Raw genomic sequence first — 22852 nt, forward strand, 5'->3', positions numbered from 1 at the left:
TACCCACTAGGGTCAGACACCAAAAACAGTGGGAACTAAAAACATGTAGCCTGCGAAAAGGAGACCCAAAATGCAGTAAGTTAAGCAAAATGAGAAGACAGAGAAACACACAGAATATGAAGGAGCAAGGTTAAAATCTCAGCAGACCAAACAAATGAAGAGGAAATAGACAGTCTACCTATAAAAGAAATCAGAGTAATGATAGCAAAGATGATGTAAAAATTTGGAAATAGAATAGAGAAATTACAAGAAACATTTAACAAGAACCTAGAAGAATGAAAGAGCAAAACAAACAATGATGAACAACACAATAAATGAAATTAAAAATTCTCTAGAAGGAATCAATTGCAGAATAGCAGAGGCAGAAGAACGAATAAGTAACCTGGAAGATAAAATAGTGGAAACAACTACTGAAGAGCAGAATAAAGAAAAATGAATGAAAAGAATTGAGGACAGTCTCAGAGACCTCTGGGACAACATTAAGCACACCAACATTTGAATTACATGGGTCCCAGAAGAAGAAGAGAAAAATAAAGGGACTGAAAAAATATTTGAAGAGATTGTAGTGGAAAACTCCCCTAATATAGGAAAGGGAATAGTGAGTCAATTCCAGGAAGCAGAGAGTCCTATACAGGAAAAATCCAAGTAGAAACATGCCAAGAGACATATTAATCAAATTATCAAAATTAAATACAAAGAAAAAATATTAAAAGCGGAAAGGGAAAAAACAACAAATAATATACAAGGGAATCCCCGTAAGGTTAACAGCTGATCATTCAGCAGAAAATCTTCCAGAAGGGAGTGTGCAAGACATATTTAAAGGGATGAAAGGGAAAATCCTACAACCAAGATTACTCTACCCAGCAAGGATCTCATTCAGATTTGATGGAGAAATTAAAAACTATACAGACAAACAAAAGCAAAGAGAATTCAGCACCACCAAACCAGCTTTACAACATATGCTAAAGGAAGTTCTCTAGGCAGGAAACAAAAGAGAAGGAAAAGACCTACAATAATAAACCCAAAACAATTAAGAAAGTGGTAATAGGAAGATACATGTAGATAATTACCTTAAATGTAAATGTATTAAATGTTCCCACCAAAAGACATAGACTGGCTGAATGGATACAAAACAAGACACATATACATACTGTCTACAAGATACCCACTTCATATCTAGGGACACCTACACACTGAAAGTGAGGGGATGGAAAAAGATATTCCATGCAAATGGAAATCAAAAGAAAGCTGGAGTAGCAATTCTCATAACAGACAAAATAGACTTAAAAAAAAAGAGAATTACAACAGATAAAGAAGGACACTACATAATGATCAAGGGATCAATCCAAGAAGAAGATATAACAATTGTAAATATTTATGCACCCAACATAGGAGCTCCTCAATACATAAGGCAAATGCTAACAGCCATAATAGGGGAAATTGACAGTAACACAATCATAGTAGGGGATTTTAACACCCCACTTTCACCAATGGACAGATCTTCCAAAATGAAAATAAATAAAGAAACACAAGCTTTAAATGATACATTAAACAGGATGGACTTAATTGATATTTATAGGATATTCCATCCAAAAACTACAGAACACAGTTTCTTCTCAAGTGCTCATGAAACAGTCTTCAGGATAGTTCGTATCTTGGGTCACAAATCAAGCCTTGGTAAATTTAAGAAAATTAAAATCATATCAACTATCTTTTTCTGACCACAAGGCTATGAGACTAGATAACAACTACAGGAAAAAAAAAAAAAACTGTAAAAAAAAAAAAAAAACACATGGAGACTAAGCAATATGCTACTAAATATCCAAGAGATCACTGAAGAAATCAAAGAGAAAATCAAAGAATACCTAAAAACAAATGACAGTGAAAGCATAACGACCAAAAACCTATGGGATGTGGCAAAAGAGCTTGTAAGTGGGAAGTTTATAACAATAAAATTCTACCCCAAGAAACAAGAAAAATCATAAATATAAAACACAACCTTGCATCTAAAGCAATTAGAGAAAGAAGAACAAAAAGCACCCAGTATTAGCAGAAGGAAAGAAATCATAAAGATCAGAAATAAATGAAAAAGAAATGAAGGAAGTGATAGCAAAGGTCAATAAAACTAAAAGTTGGTTCTTTGAGAAGATAAACCCAAATTGATAAACCACTAGCCAGACTCATCAAGAAAAAAAAGGAGAAGAATTAAATCAGCAGAATTAGAAATGAAAAAGGAGAAGTAACAACTGACACAGCAGAAATACAAAGAATCAGGAGAGGGCTTCCCTGGTGGCACAGTGGTTGAGAGTCCGCCTGCTGATGCAGGGGACACGGATTCATGCCCCAGTCCAGGAAGATCCCACGTGCCGCGGAGCGGCTGCACCCGTGAGCCATGGCCACTGGGCCTGCACGTCCGGAGCCTGTGCTCCGCAACGGCAGAAGCCACAACAGTGAGATGCCCGCATACCACAAAAAAAAAAAGACTCAGGAGAGATTATTACAAGCAACTATATGCCAATAAAATGGACTACCTGGAAGAAATGGACACATTCTTAGAAAAGCACAACTTTCTGATACTGAACCAGGAAGAAATAGAAAATGTAAACAGACCAATCACAAGAACTGATTTGAGACTGTGATTAAAAATCTTCCAACAAACAAAAGCCCAGAACCAGATGGTTTCACAGGCGAATTCCATCAAACATTTCGAGAAAAGCTAACACTTATCCTTCTCAAACCCTTCCAAAATATAGCAGAGCGAGGAACACTCCCAAACTCATTTTATGAGGCCCCCCAACACCCTGATACCAAAATCAGACAAAGATGTCACCAAAAAGAAAACTACAGCTCAATCTAACTGATGAACACAGATGCAAAAATCCTTAACAAAATACTAGCAAACAGAATACAACAGTACATTAAAGGATCATACACCATGGTCAAGTGGGGTTTATCCCAGGAATGCAAGGATTCTTCAATATATGCAAATCAATCAATGTGATACACCATATTAACAAACTGAAGAAAAAAATATATATAATAATCTAAGTAGATGCAGAAAAAGCTTTTGACAAATTCAATACCATTTATGACAAAATCCCTCAAGAAAGGAAGCATAGAGGGAACGTACCTCAACATAATAAAGGACATATATGACAAACCCATAGCAAACATCATTCTCAATGGTGAAAAATTGAAACCATTTCCAATAAGATCAGGAACAAGACAAGGCTGTCCACTCTCACCACTATTATTCAACATAGTTTTGGAAGTTTTAGCCAGAGCAATCAAAGATGAAAAAGAATTAAAAGGAATCCATATTGGAAAAGAAGTAGTAAAACAGTCACTGTTTGCAGATGACATGATACTATACAAATACAATCCTAAAGGTGCTACCAGAAAACTAGTAAATCTAATCAATGAATTTGGTAATGTAGCAGGATACAAAATTATTGCACAGAAATATCTTGCATTCCTATACATAATGATGAAAAATGTGAAAGATAAATTAAGGAAACACTCCCATTTACCATTGCAAAAAATAATAATAATAATAAAATACCTAGGAATAAACCTACCTAAGGGGACAAAAGACCTGTAGGCAGAAAACTCTAAGACAATGATGAAAGAGAATAAAGATGGTGCAAAGAGTTAGAGAGATATACCATGTTCTTTGATTGGAAGAATCAACATTTTAAAAATGACTATACTCCCCAAAGCAGTCTACAGATTCAATGCAACCCCTTTCAAACAACCACTGGCATTTTTCACAGAAGTAGAACAAAAAATTTCACAATTTTTATGGAAACACAGAAGACCCCGAATAGCCAAAGCAATCTTGAGAAAGAAAAATGGAGCTGGAAGAATCAGGCTCCCTGACTTCAGGTTATACTACAAAGCTACAGTAATAAAGACAGTATGGTACTGAAACAAAAACAGAAATATAGATCAATGGCACAGGATAGAAAGCCCAGAGATAAACTCACACACATATGGTCACCTTATCTTTGATAAAGGAGGCAAGAATATACAATGGAGAAAAGGCAGCCTCTTCAATGAATAGTGCTGGGAAGACAGAACAGCTACATGTAAAAGAATGAAATAAGAACACTTCCTAACACTGTACACAAAAATAAACTCTATACAGATTAAATACCTAAATGTAAGCCTAGACACTATAAAACTCTTAGAGGAAAACATAGGCAGAATACTCTATGACATAAATCATGGTAAGATCCTTTTTGACGCACCTCATATAGAAATGGAAATAAAAACAAAAATAAACAACTGGGACCTAATGAAAGTTCAAAGCTTTTGCATAGCAAAGGAAACCATAAAGAAGATGAAAACACAACCCTCAGAATGGGAGAAAATATTTGCAAATGAAGCAAGTAACAAAGGATTAGTCTCCAAAATATACAAGATGCTCATGCAGCTCAGTATCAAAAAACAAAGAAACAAAGAAACTAACACAGAAATGGTTGGATAAACTAATTAGACATTCCTCCAAAGAAGATATACAGATTGCCAACAAACACATGAAAGGATGCTCAACATCACTAATCACTAGAGAAATGCAAATCAAAACCAAAATGAGGTGTCACCTCACACAGGTCAGAATGGCCATAATCAAAAAATCTACAAACAATAAATGCTAGAGAGGGTGTGGAGAAAAGGGAACCCTTTTGAACTATTGGTGGGAATGTAAATTGATACAGCCACTATGGAGAACAGTTTGGAGGTTCCCTAAAAAAAACTAAAAATAGACCTACCATATGACCCAGCAATCCCACTATTGGGTATATACCCTGAGAAAACCATAATTTCAAAAGAGTCATGTATCAAAATGTTCATTGCAGCTCTATTTACAATAGCCAGGACATGGAAGCAACCTAAGTCTCCATCACCAGATGAATGGATAAAGAAGATGTGGCACATATATAAAATGGAATATTACTCAGCCATAAAAAGAAACAAAATCGAGATATTTGTAGTGAGGTAGATGGACATGGAGTCTGTCATACAGAGTGAAGTAAGTCAGAAAGAGAAAAAAACAAATACTGTATGCTAATACATATATATATGGAATCTTAAAAAAAAAAAAAAAGGTCCTGATGAACCTAGGGGCAGGGCAGGAATAAAGATGCAGATGTAGAGAATGGACTTGAGTACACATGGTGGGGGAAAGGTAAGCTGGGATGAAGTGAGAGAGTAGCATTGACATATATACACTACCAAAAGTAAAATGATAGCTAGTGGGAAGCAGCCTTATAGCACAGGGAGATCAGCTCGATGTTTTGTGACCATCCAGAGTGGTGGGAGAGGGAGGGTAGGAGGGAGTTACAAGATGGAGGGCATATGGGGATATATGTATACATATAGATGATTCACTTTGTTATACAGCAGAATCTAGCATAGTATTTTAAAACAACTATAGTCCAATAAAGATGTTAAAAAAATTTTTAAAAAAAGAAAGGATCATACCATGATCAGCTGGGTTTTATCCCAGGAATGCAAAGATTCTTCAACATATGCAAATCAATCCATGTGATACACCATATTAAAAAACTGAAGGATAAAAAACATATGATAATCTCATTAGATACAGAAAAATATTTTGACAAAATTCAACACCAATTTATGGTGAAAACTCTCCAGAAAGTAGGCAAAGAGGGAACTTACCTCAACATAATAAAGGCATATATGACAAACACACAGCCAACATTATTCGCAATGGTGAAAAAGAGAAACCATTTCCACTAAGGTCAGGAACAAGACAAGGATGCCCCCATACATGACTATTTTCCAACATAGTTTTGAAAGTTTTAGCCACAGCAATAAGAGAAGAAAAAGAAATAAAGGGAATCCAAATTTGAAAAGAAGAAGTAAAGCTGTCACTGTTTACAGATGACATGATACTATACATAGAAAATCCTAAACATGCTACCAGAAAACTGCTAGAGCTAATTAATAAATTTGGTATAGTTGCAGAATACAAAATTAATGCACTGACATCTCTTACATTCTTATACACTAACAATGAAAGATCAGAAGAGAAATTAAAGAAACAATCCCATTCACCATTGCAACAAAAAGAATAAAATACATAGGAATAAACCTATCTAAGGAAGTAAAAGACCTGTACTTAGAAAACTGTAAGCTACTGATGAAAGATATTAAAATTGATACAAGCAGATGGAGAGATATATCATGTTCTTTGGTTGGAAGAATCAACATTGTGAAAATGACTATACTACCCAAAGTAATCTACAGATTCAATGCAATCCCTACCAAGCTATAGATGGCATTTTTCACAGAACTAGAACAAAAAATCTCACAATTTGTATGGAAACACAAAAGACCCCGAATAGGTAAAGCAATCTTAAGTAAGAAAAATGGAGCTGGAGGAATCAAGCTCCCAGACTTCAGACTATACTACAAAGCTGCAGTAATCAAGGCAGTATGGTACTGGAACAAAAACAGAAATATAAATCAATGGAGCAGGATAGAAAGCCCAGAGATAAACCCAAACACATATGGTCACCTTATATTTGATAAAAGAGGCAAGAATATACAATGGAAAAAAGACAGCCTCTTCAATAAGTGGTGTTGGGAAAACTGGACAGCTACATGTAAAAGAATGAAATTAGAACACTTCCTAACACCATACACAAAAATAAACTCAAAATGGATGAAAGACCCTAATATAAGACCAGACACTATCAAACTCTTAGAGGAAAATAGAGGAAGAACAGTCTTTGACATAAATCACAGCAAGATACTTTTTGACCCTCCTCCTAGAGAAATGGATATAAAAAGAAAAATAAACAAATGGGACTTAATGAAACTTAAAAGCTTTTTGTACAGCAAAGGAAACCCTAAAAAAGACAAAAAAACAACCCACCAAATGGAAGAAAATATTTGCAAATGAAGCAACTGACAAAGGATTAATCTCCAAAATATACAAGCAGCTTATGTAGCTCAATATCTAAAAACAAACAACCCAATCCAAAAATGGGCAGAAGACCTATATAGACATTTCTTCATAGAAGATATACAGATTGCCACCAAACACATGAAAGGATGCTCATCATCACTAATCATTAGCAAAATGCAAATCAAAACTACAATGAGGTATTACCTCACAATGGCTAGAATGGCCATCATCCAAAAATCTACAAACATTAAATTCTAGAGAGAGTGAGTAGAAAAGGTAACTCTCTTCCACTGTTTGTGGAATGTAAATATACAGCCACTATGGAGAAAAGTATGGTGGTTCCTTAAAAAACTAAAAATAGAGCTACCATATGACCCAACAATCCCACTACTGGGCATATATCTGAGAAAACCATAATTCAAAATGAGTCATGTACCACAATGTTCATTGCAGCAGTATTTATAATAGTTAGGACATGGGAGCAACCTAAGTGTCCATTGACAGATGAATGGATAAAGAAGATGTGGCACATATATACAATGGAGTATTACTCATCCATAAAAAGGATTGAAATTGAGTTATTCGTAGTGAGGTGGATGGACCTAGAGTCTGTCATACAGAGTGAAGTAAGTCAGAAAGAGAAAAACAAATACTATATGCTAATACATATATATGGAATCTAAAAAAAAAAAAAAGGTTTTAAGGGCAAGACAGGAATAAAAGTGCAGACATAGAGAATGGACTTGAGGACACAGTGAGGGGAAGGGTAAGCTGGGATGAAATGAGAGAGTGGCATTGACATATATACACTACTAAATGTAAAGTAGACCACTAGTGGGAAGCAGCTGCATTGCACGGGGAGTTCAGCTCGGTACTTTGTGACCACCTACTAGAGAGGTGGGATAGGGAGGGTGGGAGGGAGACACAAGAGGGAGGACATATGGGGATATATGTGTACATATAGCTGATTCACTTCTTATACAGCAGAAACTAACACAGCATTGTAAAGTAAATATACTCCAATAAAGATGTTAAAAAAAAATCCAAACGAATGAGATCAGGAAACAGAAAAAGAAGAAATGCCCTTGAGAATAAAAAAATATTTTGATTTCAAAATTGGTTCCATAATTTTTATCTGTGGGATTTTGTATATATTATAAAACTCCTCTAAGTCACATATTTTTCATTGGTAAAATAAAAATCATAACATTAGCACTTCAGGGTTATGATTATAATTATATGAGATGCGGTATGTACCTGCACGTATATGTGCATATACTGCATATGCATATGCACATATATACATATATATGTATTACCTGTTACATAGAAGGCAAACAATATATTATTATGGACTCTTGCTTTTATGTAATAGAAATCCAATTGAGCAAATTTAAGCAGGGAAGGAGGAATATGGATATCTTGTGGAACTCAAGTAAAAAATGCTTCCAGTTCTCAAGAAAGATAGGAACGTTGGACTAGGAGAATATAGGAATCTCTACTGTTTCTTATTACTGTTGTTTTTATTTTTTTAAGTATGTCTAATTTCTTCTTTTTTCTATTTTTCTAGATTGTCTTTGTCTTACTCCTGATACGCATGCTGGAAGATGTAGCCTTCTCACCGTAGGAGATATTATATCTTTGGGTCCAACCAAATGGAAAGACATTTTGGTTCTGATTCCAATTTTCTGAGAGGAAGAGGTAGTTCTTGGTTCATTGGGTTAGATGTTCATTTTGGATTAATCTACTATGGCCCAGGGCAAATGGAGGACATCATATGTAGAAAACCTAGTCCATGAGCCCATCCTTGTGGTAGAGGGATGACTGGTAGTCAACTACTTGAGAAGAGGGGTAGGATATAACTCCAATAGATAGCTATGACTTTTATTTTTATACCACACTTTTAGAGGGATTCCTATCACTTACAGACTAAAGGATCTTGACTGATACACTACAGAATTAACAGGGAAAGAAAGGTTGGGATGTGTGTAGGGGCTGGGAAGTCATGTTTTCCAAAGAGATAATGATCTGTGTGGTGTTATACCTGGGACAGGAGCAGGAATGAACACTTTCTCAAAGAGTAGTTACTTTTCATATATTGAAACAAGTAAAGAAAGTAATCAAAATTTGTAGTTTTTATAAGCTCTCTCTTACTGATGTTAGAACCCAGTTATGTTTCTGAGTCTGTGTGAAGGGCAGGCATTGAGGGGGGATGGTGTCATTGGGAGGGAAGAATTAAGGCTGGAGAAACAAGTAGGGGCTGGATGATGCAGACAGCTGTAGAATATGTTTCAACTCGATCTGAGAGCAATTAGAAACTATTCAATGGCTTTAGTCAGCCATGATCACACACAAACTTCATAAATGACATCCTGGCTACAGTGTAGAGAATACACTGAATACCTTGAAAGGGGGAAAGACAGTAGAGATAAAAGACAGTTAGGATTTAAAAGCCAGTTGTGTGAGAGGTAATGGTACCAACATGGTGGCAGCAATGAAGAAAGGCGTGGATGGACTTCTGAGTGGTTTGGAAGGTAATAGTTTCAACATGGCTTGATAATTGATTGGATGTGAGGGTAAAGGGGCAAAGAAAGAGATAAGGGTGATGACCAATGTCAGTCTTTAGTAATTGACAAACACAGAGAACACATTCCCTGTGATGAGAAACAGAGAAGGAAGTTCAAGTGGATTATGACATCCAAGTAAAGATGACCAGTTGGCAGATTGAAATCTCAGAGATGTTTACTAACAGCCATAAAGTGAAGACCAGGATATATAAAGCATATAAAGTGTAAGGAAGTAGAAGAGAAAAATGCAAAAAAGTAAAATTGGGATTGGAACTTAATACAGAACTATGAATACAGTATCAAAATTTAAGAGACTGGTTTGAATCTCATTTCTGTTGCTTTGTAACTGTAAGAACATCTCTGAAAATTCAAACCCGGAGATAAAGTTAGAACTGAGGTAATCAGCATAAGCAAACAAGTGATTAGCACTAACTTTAGGGAATCCCCTTGGCAAGTCTTTGTTTTGCCTCTTGAGGCCACTGACATCTGAGATCTGGATGTATTAGGAGAGGCCCTTTTATATGTCCACTTACTATTTTCAGCACCCCAGTAAGCTATTTTACATTGTTTTATTGGAACCCTTCCCTTTTATGTCCTCAATAGACAGGACAGAAAATTCTAAGTTCCTTATCCCATCTTGCTTGTTTGGAGGGTGCTTCTACATTCCTTGCACTGGTCTGGGTTTGCTACTGTGCCAAAAGAATGCAATAAATGCAAAAATCCTATGTGGCATTCTTGTTCAGGGATTATGTGGTACAGTGTCCAGTGCTGCAAGAGCATTGCTCCTGAAAGCACAATAGGAGTTCAAGGAGAGTGCTGAGAGTGAGCCAGGGGAGACAGCTACCTTGTGGGTACAAAAGCATTAACATATACGCACTACCAAATGTAAAATAGATAGCTAGTGGGAAGCAGCCGCATAGCACAGGGAGATCAGCTTGGTGCTTTGTGACCACCTAGAGGGGTGGGATAGGGAGGGTGGGAGGGAGGGAGATGCAAGAGGGAAGAGATATGGGAACATATGTATATGTATAACTGATTCACTTTGTTATAAAGCAGAAACTAACACACCATTGTAACAAAACTATACTCCAATAAAGGTGTTAAAAAAAAAAATAAATAAAAGGTACCATGGCTTCACTTCCACAACCCAAAGAAATGCTGCAGAACTCAGGGTCTATTCAAAGTTTTCTGGAACATACATACTTCTGGGAAAAAATTCTCATGAAACTCAGTTAATCTCTAATAGTTTAAAAAGCAAATAAAGATAAAATAACTAAAATAAAGTAACAGAACAATAAAAAATTTTCCTCTTGAGCCAGCGTAATTCTCATAAAAATGCCTTGGGGTAAAGAATGAGGCTGAGGCTGCATGCCTAGCAAGGTCATGGAATAGCCTTGTCATTTTTATCTCTCTGGAATCCAGTGTTTACTCATTTTTCAGAAAAATTAAAAAAAGCATAATAGCTAGACTAAAACTTCATAGAGTTTATGCATGTAAAAGAAAAAAAGCTTTGGAATATGATTGCTTTGTTGTTTTGCAGTTGTGTGATCCTGGGCAAATTATTCAAAGATTTTCTTTACCTTTATGATCAAGATGTTAATACATACCTTGTATTGATTCCTACTAACTATATAAAGAATTGTCAGGGATGTAGTAGTAAGGGATTAATAAATGTTAGCTATAAATATTATCATCTTTCCATTATAGATGAGGAAACAGAAATTTAGAGCATTTAAAATGTTTTAAGGTCTTACACATAGGAAATAGAAACATTAGACTTTAATCTCAGATTCATCAGAGGACTTCTTCTCCAACACTATGCAAAGAGTCCCTTTCTAGAATTCAATTCATGTAATGCCATGCAAGGGCCTACTTGTCTACGGTAGATAATGGGAATTTAGAGGTCTCCCCTTGTGAGTCCCTGCTCATATTGGTCTCCTTGGGATTTTTATTTATCTGGTGTTCATTAAGTAGAAAAAAACACATGATATTAATTAACATCAGTTATAAATTCAGTTCAGAGGCATCAAGGTGGGAACAATGTATTTGTCAGCTAAAGGAAAAGCAGTTTGAACACTGGCATAGGCTTCCATGCATGGGCAGTAGAATGGAAATTAATGATTACTGACTGCATAGTTCATTTACCCAAAAAACCCCTAGGCAGTCATTTGGATCAAGTATATAGAAAATATTAAGCTGGCCTCTAATCTGATGGCAATGATTATTCATGATGCACAAGAAAAGGGTAATTCTTGAAGTAAATTTCAACTTATGCTGAGAAATGGGGAAAATGCCACACATTCAAGTGAGCTCAGAATTCAAGAGAAATCTTTGGTCAAAGGGAGAAAACCAGATTCTATCCTTTAAGTAGCTTAGCTTCTACATGCATTACATCTAGACAGGTGATTTGGTGGAAAGAGCATCAAACTAGGTATATAGACATCTAGTTCTTAAACTTGGTTCTCTAAATTGTGTGACTTTAAACAAATCATATTTGTTCTGTGTGTTTCAGTTTCATCTGGCATAAAATAAAGTAGTTGGACTTTTTGGGGGGATTTCAATGTTCTCTCTTTAAAATATGTAATACTGACTAATACACAGTTAATTGAATCTACATTTTAATTAATCAAGCATAAATAAAACTGTCAATTTGGACTTCTGGTCATAGTGCAGTAACCTATGTTATCAAATTGCTTTTTTAATCATTCTGGGCAAATGCAAAGCATCTCCATGTTTAGAATACTGCAGAATCCAAGAAGACATAGGGTGTGTAAACCGAAGAATTCTTTGCAGAAAAAATCCTCTTCCTCACAGCCTACAGAGCTCTACAGGACATGGCCTTGTAGTCTAAGTGCCTGACGTTAAGCTTTTGATTGCTAAGGTATCCATTTCAAAAGACATCCATATCCAGCAAGCATATTGCCAGCTGTATGACACAGCTACTAGCAAAATAACAGATAAGGAATTATGCTGCCACCACCCATGAAGCTCCCTCTTTCAGAAAGCCCTGGGTAACCTAGGTAACTGACCACTTGAGTGACCCCATTTCTCCTTTCTTATGCCCTAATTCCACTCTTATGCTTTAAATCAGCCAAGAAAGAATAAACCTGTGAAACCCTTAGATGCCCCAGCCTGGACTCTAAAGGCAGAGCTCCGGTTCTCTCTCTCCCCTTCTCTCTTTATCTCTCTCTCTCTCCTCAGTAGCCTTGCCGTGTGACCCTTGGGTGTGTCATTTGTCCTCCAGGACCTGTGAGTAATATATCTTGTTTCTCAAAGTTCTCTGATGTTTTTGGCCGAAATGCGTCCTGTGATCATAGTAAGAACCACAAGGCCATGTTCAACAACAACTTTGGCCTTCATGGGGGAAATAATCTGTGGGGACTCCTACCAGCAATGTGGCCTAGGTGAATGCTTTATGCATTCCTAGCCATATTATCAATATCAATAGTGAGACCAATGCAATGTCCCCTTTATACCTCCTGGCTTATCTGCCGCTACTCTCCCCTCACCCATTGTTCTATAATAATACTGGCTGCCTTTCAGTTCTTCAGTCATCATGCCTTTCCTGTCCCAAGACTTCATTCACATAGTCTTGTTTATAATGTTCTTCCTCCAGCTTTGCTGTAAATGCTTCCTTCTCAGAGAAGCCTCTGTGATCACATTCTCCGAGTTGATTTTCTCTTGCTAATGCCTATCGCTTAGTCCAGATATTTTCCCCTTTATTATCTTTATAAAAGCTGTATCTATGGATTTATATGTTGTCTATCTTTCCAACTTGTGTCAAAATCTTGAAAGGTAGCATCCTGTTAGTTTTTCAACCTATTTAACCTAGCATGGTACCTGACATAGAGCTGACAAGAACTGTTTATTGGATGGAGAAAGACTTAAACGTAAAAAATCTTCATAAAACATGGGAAGTAGTTTGGGCATCTTCTCTAACAGTTTAAAGAACCTATTAGAATCTGAGGGAACCATGTAATTAATTCCAGCTCAAATAATCTAAGAAAAGTTTCCTCAGCTTTTGCATTACTTACATTTTGGTCCATATAATTCACTGTTGTCAGGTTGTCCTGTGTATTGTAGGATGTTAAGCAACATCTCTGGCTTCTACCCACTAGATGACAATTGCAAACTAAGTTAAATATCCTCTGGGGGACAAAATTGCTCCTGGCTGAGAACCTTTGATTTATTTAAGATGACAAATTAAACCAAGAACATTACAAGTTACATTGATTTTGAATGTAACCATGAATGAGACCATTTCACTTCACCTATTTTATTAACAGATTTCATTAAAAACAATTTTTATGATAATAGTTTTAGGAATGTTCCTGATCTTGCCATGTGGGCGAGGGAGTTTATCAGAAAAGAATTGTAATAGCAACAACAGAAACTTTCTTTGAGTAATCTAAGAAGGAGAAGACTTTATTAAGTGTCTGTCAGGGAATTACACAGTTGTCAGGAAGGTTAGAGAATCAGGGCCCAGATCAAGGAAGACAAGGCCATCAGAACCCCAGCCAAAATTGTTCAGCGTCCCATATGAGTTTGACCAGGCACTGCTGACAGTTGCCCAAGAATGCTGGACGTCCCAGTTTATGTCCCTCTTGTGGTCATCTTGGGTACTGCTACCCTCGTATATGGAATTTTTATTTTTAAACATCTCTATTGGAGTATAATTGCTTTACAATGGTGTGTTAGTTTCTGCTTTATAACAAAGTGAATCAGTTATACATATACATATGTTCCCATATCTCCTCCCTCTTGCGTCTCCCTCCCTCCCACCCTCCCTATCCCACCCCTCTAGGTGGTCACAAAGCACCGAGCTGATCTCCCTGTGCTATGCAGCTACTTCCCACTAGCTATCTATTTTACGTTTGGTAGTGTATATATGTCCATGCCACTCCTGCACTTTGTCACATCTTACCCTTCCCCCTCCCCATATCCTCAATCCATTCTCTAGTAGGTCTGTGTCTTTATTCCCGTCTTACTCCTAGGTTCTTCATGACCTTTTTTTTTTTTTTCTTAGATTCCATATATATGTGTTAGCATACGGTATTTGTTTTTCTCTTTCTGACTTACTTCACTCTTATGAAAGACTCTAGGTCCATCCACCTAACTACAAATATCTCACATTCATTTCTTTTTATGGCTGAGTAATATTCCATTGTATATATGTGCCACATCTTCTTTATCCATTTATCCGATGATGGACATGTAGGTTGCTTCCATGTCCTGGCTATTGTAAATAGAGATGCAATGAACATTTTGGCACATGACTCTTTTTGAATTATGGTTTTCTCAGGATATATGCCCAGTAGTGGGATTGCTGGGTCATATGGTAGTTCTATTTTTAGTTTTTTAAAGAACCTCCATACTGTTCTCCATGGTGGCTTTATCAATTTACATTCCCCCCAACAGTGCAAGAGGGTTCCCTTTTCTCCACACCCTCTCCAGCATTTATTGTTTCTAAATTTTTTGATGATGGCCATTCTGACCAGTGTGAGATGATATCTCATTGTAGTTTTGACTTGCATTTCTCTAATGATTAATGAAGTTGAGCATTCTTTCATGTGTTTGTTGGCAATCTGTATATCTTGATACGACCACTGCCACTGCCCCCAGAATGCAGTCTCTGAGGCCCTTGCTTCTTTTGTTCCTTTTCCCCAGTGCAGAGTTAGCATTGTATGCATTTGGTTAGCTGACAAATGCCAAGTCGTAAGGTGTAAGAGAGGCTAGAAAAGTGTAATCTGGTCTTTTGTCTTCTAAGGTTTGGGAAGTAAGCTCTGCTTTTTGTCAGGACCATAGGGTTGAGAATTCACTAAGCATAAGAAAGGGCTTTATATTCCAGAAAGCCCCAAAGCAACTAATATGTACTAATCAAGAATACGGTAATGATCAAAAATGTTCGCAATGGAATGGAGTCAGTTACTGATCCCTCTCATCTGTTGAAGAATTAAACATTTGTTGTGATGTGGTATATTTATTCCTTTCCTCAAGAGGCATTTGGAAATCTTTTCATCTTGACGTAGCACTCCACAAACTGAGCTTCACCATCTCACTCCTTCTTCCTCCCTTGGCTACATCTGGGGCAGGCACAATGAGAGATAGGACATTCTGTGAATTCCGAGCAAAGCCCTAAATGTGTGCTACGAGGCCCATTTCCTTGACGTTATCCCCCAAGGGACATTGAAAGGACTCCTGAACATGGGCAGACACATGACATTCCAGCCACCAAAATGTAACAGTGTTTGCTGGGTCTCAATTTGACATCCTTGCATTTCAATGTGTAAACTCATCCTTTGTGGGCGAGGCTGCATGACAAACAGGCAGAGCCTTCATGGATAATTCAAGCTTCAGTAGTTTCTCAGCTCAGATGGAACAGTACTGGCTTTGCTAGAGTGGAAAACAGATTATAAACTGCAAGCTCATTTATTCTACAAATGTTTGCCATACTTAGAGAAAGTAGTTTTTCATAAATTTCTTCATTTCCTTCTCGAGTCAAATTGGCTGTCTTTGAACATTTCCTAGTAAAATAGCTCTGGTGAATGTTGGAGATGGAGAGGATAAGAGAACTGTGCTTTGTCTGTATGAACACAGTGAGGACCTCACTTTTCTGTGCCTCATTCTTTATTTATCACATGCTAACTATAGTTTATTCAGAATTAGACAGATGATGCCGGGGTCAAAAATTAACCCTCAAATCTCCATGAGTTGATTCCACAAAATAATTATTTATCATTCAAATGGTATGTCCAACACATTTGGCAAGGGACTCTGCTCCATGAAGTTCAAAGTCACAGAATTAGGACATCATATGAGCTCAGAAGAGTGGTTCCTATCCCAGAGTAGACAGGGATAGAGAGTTTCTGGAGGAGGTGAGGTCTGAGATAAGATGCAAAGATAAGAAGGGATAGCTAGGATTTGCTTAACTTTCTTTAAGCAAAGTACCAAAGCAACAATGGACAGGGTGTGTGCAGAACACTAATATTGCTAATTATAAATTAGAGATATAAAGAAGCAAGAGATTAGACTAAGAAGAGGTCAAATTATGGAAAGTCCAAGTCATCATAAAGTGTTTAGATCTGTCCTTCTATACATTATATATATACATTAAACCCCTTTGAAGGGGTTTAAATCAAAATGTGAAATGGTCAGATTGTTGCTTCTAAAAATGTCGGCTTGGGTGCAGTGTGGAAAATGGGTTTAACTGGAAGGATCTGGTGGCAAGGAGATTGACAGGAGGCTTTTTGTAATCCAGGGTGGAGAAATGAGTAAGAAAACTGGTAAGGAAGGAGAGGAGAGAAAGTAGAAAAGAAATATTTGCAAGTACAAGTGCAGGAGATACTTAGGGACTGATAGTAGAGTCTGGAAGGGAAAGGGAGAAGACAGGGCTCTTTGGCTTTTAGTTTGATTACTGCCCTGAGATACAGAGTGAGAAAGAATGAGCAACCCTGGGGAATAATGAATTCCGGTTTGGACCAGTCGATTGAGGTGTCAATAAGACATTTTGATGATAATATCAAATGGGCAGCTTGACCCCAAATTTTGTAACTCAAGGAAGAAGTCCAGGATTAATATATGTTTTGGAAAGCATCAGCATACAGGTGGCAGCAGAAATCTTAAAAGTAGATAAATCACCCTTTTCAAGGATAAAACTTGAGCAGTGCACAGCAGAATATGTAGTAGAAAATTAAGTGGACTGAAAAGAACCCATCATAGAGGTAGGAAAACAGCCAAGAGTTTGATAGGTCAAGGACATCAAGGGATTATCTTGTTTAGAGAACGTAGGGTACCCAATGGTGTAAAATGAAGTGGAATAATTGTAGAAAGTAAAGACAGAAACGTATTCATTAGATTTAATAATGATGATATAATTGATTATTTTAGTTTGCATCAGTTGCAGTGGATTAAATCATCAAATATTTATAAAGCAGCTACCATGTATCAGGCCCTGGGCTTAACACTGGGAATCAGGGTGAATAAAAAAGATATAGTCAGGTCCTTCCCAATCTTGAAGTCTAGTGGGGGATACAGGCAATAAACACAACATATAATGGTATATAATGAAATATTTGATAAGTATTATGAAGACGAATATTTATAAATAAATTGGAAGCAAATATATATTATTCTTCCAAGACTATGTAATGAAGGGTAAACATAGAGATTGAACTGTACTTATAGGGGGAGTGCAATCTAAGTGTCAAGGAAGGGTTATTAGGATGAAAAATATTTCAACAAGTTTATAGACCAAAGAAACAAACAAACAAAAAAAGCATACACAGAAGTAAAGATACTGGAAAGAGAGGCAATAATTAATAGATCAAGGTCTGGAAGAAGTAAAGGAGCTCAATGTTTCATATAGAGGATTTGGCTTAATATAAGAGGGGGAGACATGCTCCTCTGAAAAGGAGCATGACCAGTTACAAAGGAAAGTGGAAATTTTGTCTGGTGGATGTGATATTCTTAATGAATTAGGAATCGATAAGGGTGGGGAAGGTGGCATTTAAGTAGAACAAGAGTTTGGGGAAAATATAAAAGTGAGAAGCTATTTAAAAGGAAAGGGGCTTTTTGTCTGTTAAAATAAGCAAGGAACTTGCAGATGCATATAGGTTGAGCCTGAACATGTTTGATGGCCTCTGATTCAGAGACAAGACCAGGTGGTCATCATACTTGGGCCAAAATCAAAGTGACACATGCCAGTACCTCTTATAGTTGAGTTGTAGACCATGTGATTAAATTATGGTGAATGTAAGGTGAACAGAAGTACTGTAAAATACTTCCAGTCTTTACCCTTAAATATCCTACATGACTCTCTAGTCCTTGGAAAGCACAACTTCCAGATGTTGGGTCTCAGTGTCACCATCTAGAAGAGAGCCACCAAGGAAAGCTACAATTATTCAGTTTAGCTGCGATGTGAATGAGAAAGCAATTATTTTTTGGCTTAAATCACTGAAATGTCTTGGTGCATTTGTTATTGTCATATAATCTAGCTTATCCTGACTAAATATAATCACTGTTAAGATGTTGCACATTAATTTATTCATAGTATAGTAATCCAACAATTATTATTATTGTTGTATGATTATTATTATTTGCTGTGTAGTTGTTGATTCTGCTGTTTTTCTATCAGGAATATGTTTAACAAGGCACTGTTGTGCTTATTACTTGAGTGTCCTGACATTTCTTTTAGAAGACAATGGATAAAGGTCTGAAGCATAGGATTTAGGCAGACAAAGATAGTGCTTCTTAAAAGCACAATTTGTCCTATTCATAAGTTCTGACACTCACTCCTTGGACCCATTTCCCAACCTATTTTTTTTTTTTTGCTTTCAAGATCAAATTGCTCCTCTCTACATGTTCCTCAGAACACAGGTCTCTTCAAAGAGGCAGGTATTTATTGGCAAAGACAAAAAGAGAAAATACTTCTATTTCTTGCAATAAATAACTACCTTTCAGTTATCTCTGACAGAATAAAACATGTAATATGAAGGCTTTCAGAATCTTAGAGTCCAAGATTATAGAATTTAAGGGACATCTACTTTAGCCCATATTTCTTTACATATAAGGGTTTTTCCAACACTTTTCTTTTCTTTCCTGAATGAAACCCTCAAGACTCTCTAGTCTTCCTCTGACCACAGCTGGAGTTTTTTCACTATTCTCAGTATATATAAAAGCACATTGTCAGGCTTATAACAGCACAGGTTTGTTGTTGGGGAAATGAGTGCTTGAAACCCATTTCTGATTACACTTTTTTCTTAGTGATTTGAAGATATTCCTAAAAGTAAGAGCTTATAATCTTTGTAAACTTGGAAAATTATTTAACCTCTTCAAGCCTCATTTCCTCATCTATAGAATAAGAGTATTCCCATTCTCATCCCCAGTGGGAGTGGAAATTATATTAAATAATATATGCAACACGCTTTGCACAGATTTTGGCACATAGTCTGAAAGCTAAGTTATGATGAACAAAAAGTTACTTATCATATAAGAATACCTAATGTGTGCTGGGCATTTTTCTTTTTTACAGATTATCTCTAATCTTTTAAAGAATGTTGTCAAATAGAACTTTTATGATGATGGAAATGTTCTATATCTGTACGGTTGCACAGAATAGCCACCAGCACACGTGATATTGAGTACTTCACATGTGGCTACTCAACCGAGGAATTGATTTTAATGTCATTTAATTGTAAATAATTTAAATTTCAATAGCCACATGTGGTTAGTAGGTACTATATTCGCCAACACAACCTTAGAACGACCATCAAAATAGACATCACATTCCTTTTATAAAATAGGAAATGGTGTCATAAATATTAGGTAAATTGTTTAGGGTCATTCAGACAGCAAAGCAGTGAGCTAGGACATGCATCACATTCCTTGGACATCCTCTCTTCTCTTCATCTTGTTGCTTCTGAGAGCACTATCATTTTTGTATACTTCAGTTCCCTCATGTGCAACAATTTTGCATTTTATTTTAAATAGACTTCCCTGAGTCTATAACCATCAAATCTAAGAAAAGACCTGTGAAGTAGCTTTGTTGGATCTCTTTCTCTCTAACTCAGGAATATTCTCTTTATTTTCCCATAGGCAATCTCCCAAGCTCTTCCCAAATAGTACACCAGTGTCTGGTGGCTTGTGACCTCACAGTGTCACCTGTGCTATTTTTATAAAGTACTTCTTTGTTCCGTATTAAACTACAACTTGATCCCAAGTGTCATGAGATAAATGGATGAGATCAGATGAAGCAACTAAAACAGTGTCTCCTCAGCACATCAAAGTCACAGTCCAGTGATCAAATGCATGTATAATCCTGTCCCATATTGTGGGTGCTGGAAGGATACAATGGGAAAAAGGTGATGAGTTGGGGAGCTGTCAGATCCACTGGCAGGCCAATCCTGGAAATTTATGCTGATGGTAGTTGCTGATACTAGGACATTTTGCCAGAGCAGAAATCACTCACTCACATGAATGTGTTCCTGTTATGACTAACACAATTGGCAGAAAACAGTCACAGGCTGATTTGAATAGAGAGTGAGGGAGTGGGCAGAGAAGAAGGTTAAGCTTGGAAAAATAATTATACAGTTGATCAAATATGAGAACCAGCACATTCTGCTTTATAATAAAAATACTGTTTCCTCTTAACTTGGAAGATACAGCTTCCATCATGGCTCTGCCAGAAGGCACTGGGAAGCACATTTTTTTTCACAAGAGTTCAGGCACCAGAGTCAGAAGATTCAGCTCTGCCTGACACTTCCAGGTTTCCATGCTCGGGTCTTTCTTTATAAGAGGTATTTCAAACCTCGCTGATTCTTCCCAAACTTTGGAGCTTTGTCATCTCACTCCATCACACTTAATGGAGTTTTCTTCGTTGCTATTTTCTCTACATTAAAGAGCGATTAGAAGCTCTTGAAGCTACTAGACGTTCTTCCAATATCTGTCACTAAACTTACAAACCCACCCTCCTAGTCTTTCCTTCTTCCTTCCTCTTAAAATGTTGATGCTTACCACTCCCTTTCTCCATAAAATAATCCCTCTGCTTTCTCAGGGAACGACTTGACATCCTCTAGTCTGTATCTTCAACATTTCCCCCTTTGTAGACACATTACACCAGACTTGAACCTTCTCAAATCTTTCTCATTTGTATCACACATACACACACACACACCTCAAAACTTCCTCTCAATTACCCGTCTCTCTCCAACTACCATTTACTTATTCTCACCTTCACATTAATCTTCTCAAATGCATCACCCAAACTGGATGCCTTTATATCCTCTTTTCACACTCATTCTTCAACCCAATGCAGTTTGGATTTAATTAATGCCACCATTCTATTACACTGTCCTTACTAAAGCTACCAAACACAAATGCATTCTTAGCCCAAAGGGCATTTTTGGTCCTATTTCTAAATGAACACCCAGAGGAGTTTATCCTATTTACTACCTTCTGTTCTAGGAAACTTTGCCCTCTGCGATCCCACATACTCTTCTTTTACTTTTGCTTTCTTTGCTGTCCCTCCTTAACCTCCTCTGTGAGATTCTGTTTATCTAGCTATACCTATTATCAGGTCAGGGAGAAGTCTTAGTTCAATCTTGCATCTAAATGCTGATGTTGCATGGGACTCTATCCTACATATTTTATTTATTTTTTCCTTTTTACCCTATTTGTCTTATTCTTGAGGCTTCAATTACCATTCCAAGCTTTCCATGTCAACATTTTTACAACTGGATCCATTCCAATCCCTACTGAGTTCTGCGTCCATAAATCAAATTGTTAGTGGACATTTCTTAATGTTCAAATGTCTAAAAGGAAACTCATCTTTTGAGCCATCAGAAAATAGTCTCACTTTCCACCCAGTTTCCCAAGCTTGAAATTCAGGAAGAATCTTGGGTTTTACTTTCTTTCTTATATCTACAGTCAATCATTCATTGAATTTTCTTGCCTCTATCTCTTAAACATTCTTTTAAGAATCTCTTTTCAACCTCAGTTTCAACCTTGGTCTAGACTACTGTTATCATTCCTCATCTTGACTATGTTAATCATGTACCAACATTCTGGTTTTCTTTATTCTCACTTGCTCTCCTCCAATCCATTCTCCACATTGTTTTTAGAGTGCTTTTTAAAAAATAAAGTTGAGTGTGTCATTCTCTCCATAAACTGCTTGAATGGCTTCCTATTGCCTTATTGTACAATTCAAATTTCTTGACTAGTCTTAAATGGCACTCTGAAATCTATCCTCTATTTCATGATAGCTCTACCCCCTGTCTTTCTCCTACATGTATTCTAACTTCTAGGCTTCCAAACATCTTTATGCCCCTCTATCACAGGCTAGCTCTAATTTTCCAAGCTCTACTCACTTCTAAGATAAGACCACTCTTAACACAAAAGATACTTGTTTCAGTAGGAATATCATAAGACTCAGTAATACTAGATCCCTACTTGTGGAGGAAGCATCTCAATTTGTATTATTCCCTTTATTCTGCTGATGCACAGTTCATGAGGTCAGGTGTTTCTTCCCTGAAATCAAACACAAGAAGGAACTCAGAATCTTGTGCTCTGGCAGTGAGGTGACATGCTGATATCCTTAACCCTGGCAACTCCTATCAGAGGAAATTTTCTCTGAGTAAATTTTATAACATTGACAGAATAGGAAGTTTCTCACTCAGAATGACACCTGGTCACTTACTGGACAATTTGAACGTGGAGACTTCAAATTCTAGCTAGAAAAGAGAAAGTAATTATGCTCACTACTGGCTGGCTTTCAAGCAGGAGGTTAAAAATCTGGCTTTGGCTACTGATATCGCCACTGGTAATATCTGTTGGCATAGGGAAAAGGAAACTT

The sequence above is a fragment of the Pseudorca crassidens genome, chromosome 4, assembly GCF_039906515.1.
Source record: "Pseudorca crassidens isolate mPseCra1 chromosome 4, mPseCra1.hap1, whole genome shotgun sequence".
In the NCBI taxonomy this organism is placed as follows: domain Eukaryota; kingdom Metazoa; phylum Chordata; class Mammalia; order Artiodactyla; family Delphinidae; genus Pseudorca; species Pseudorca crassidens.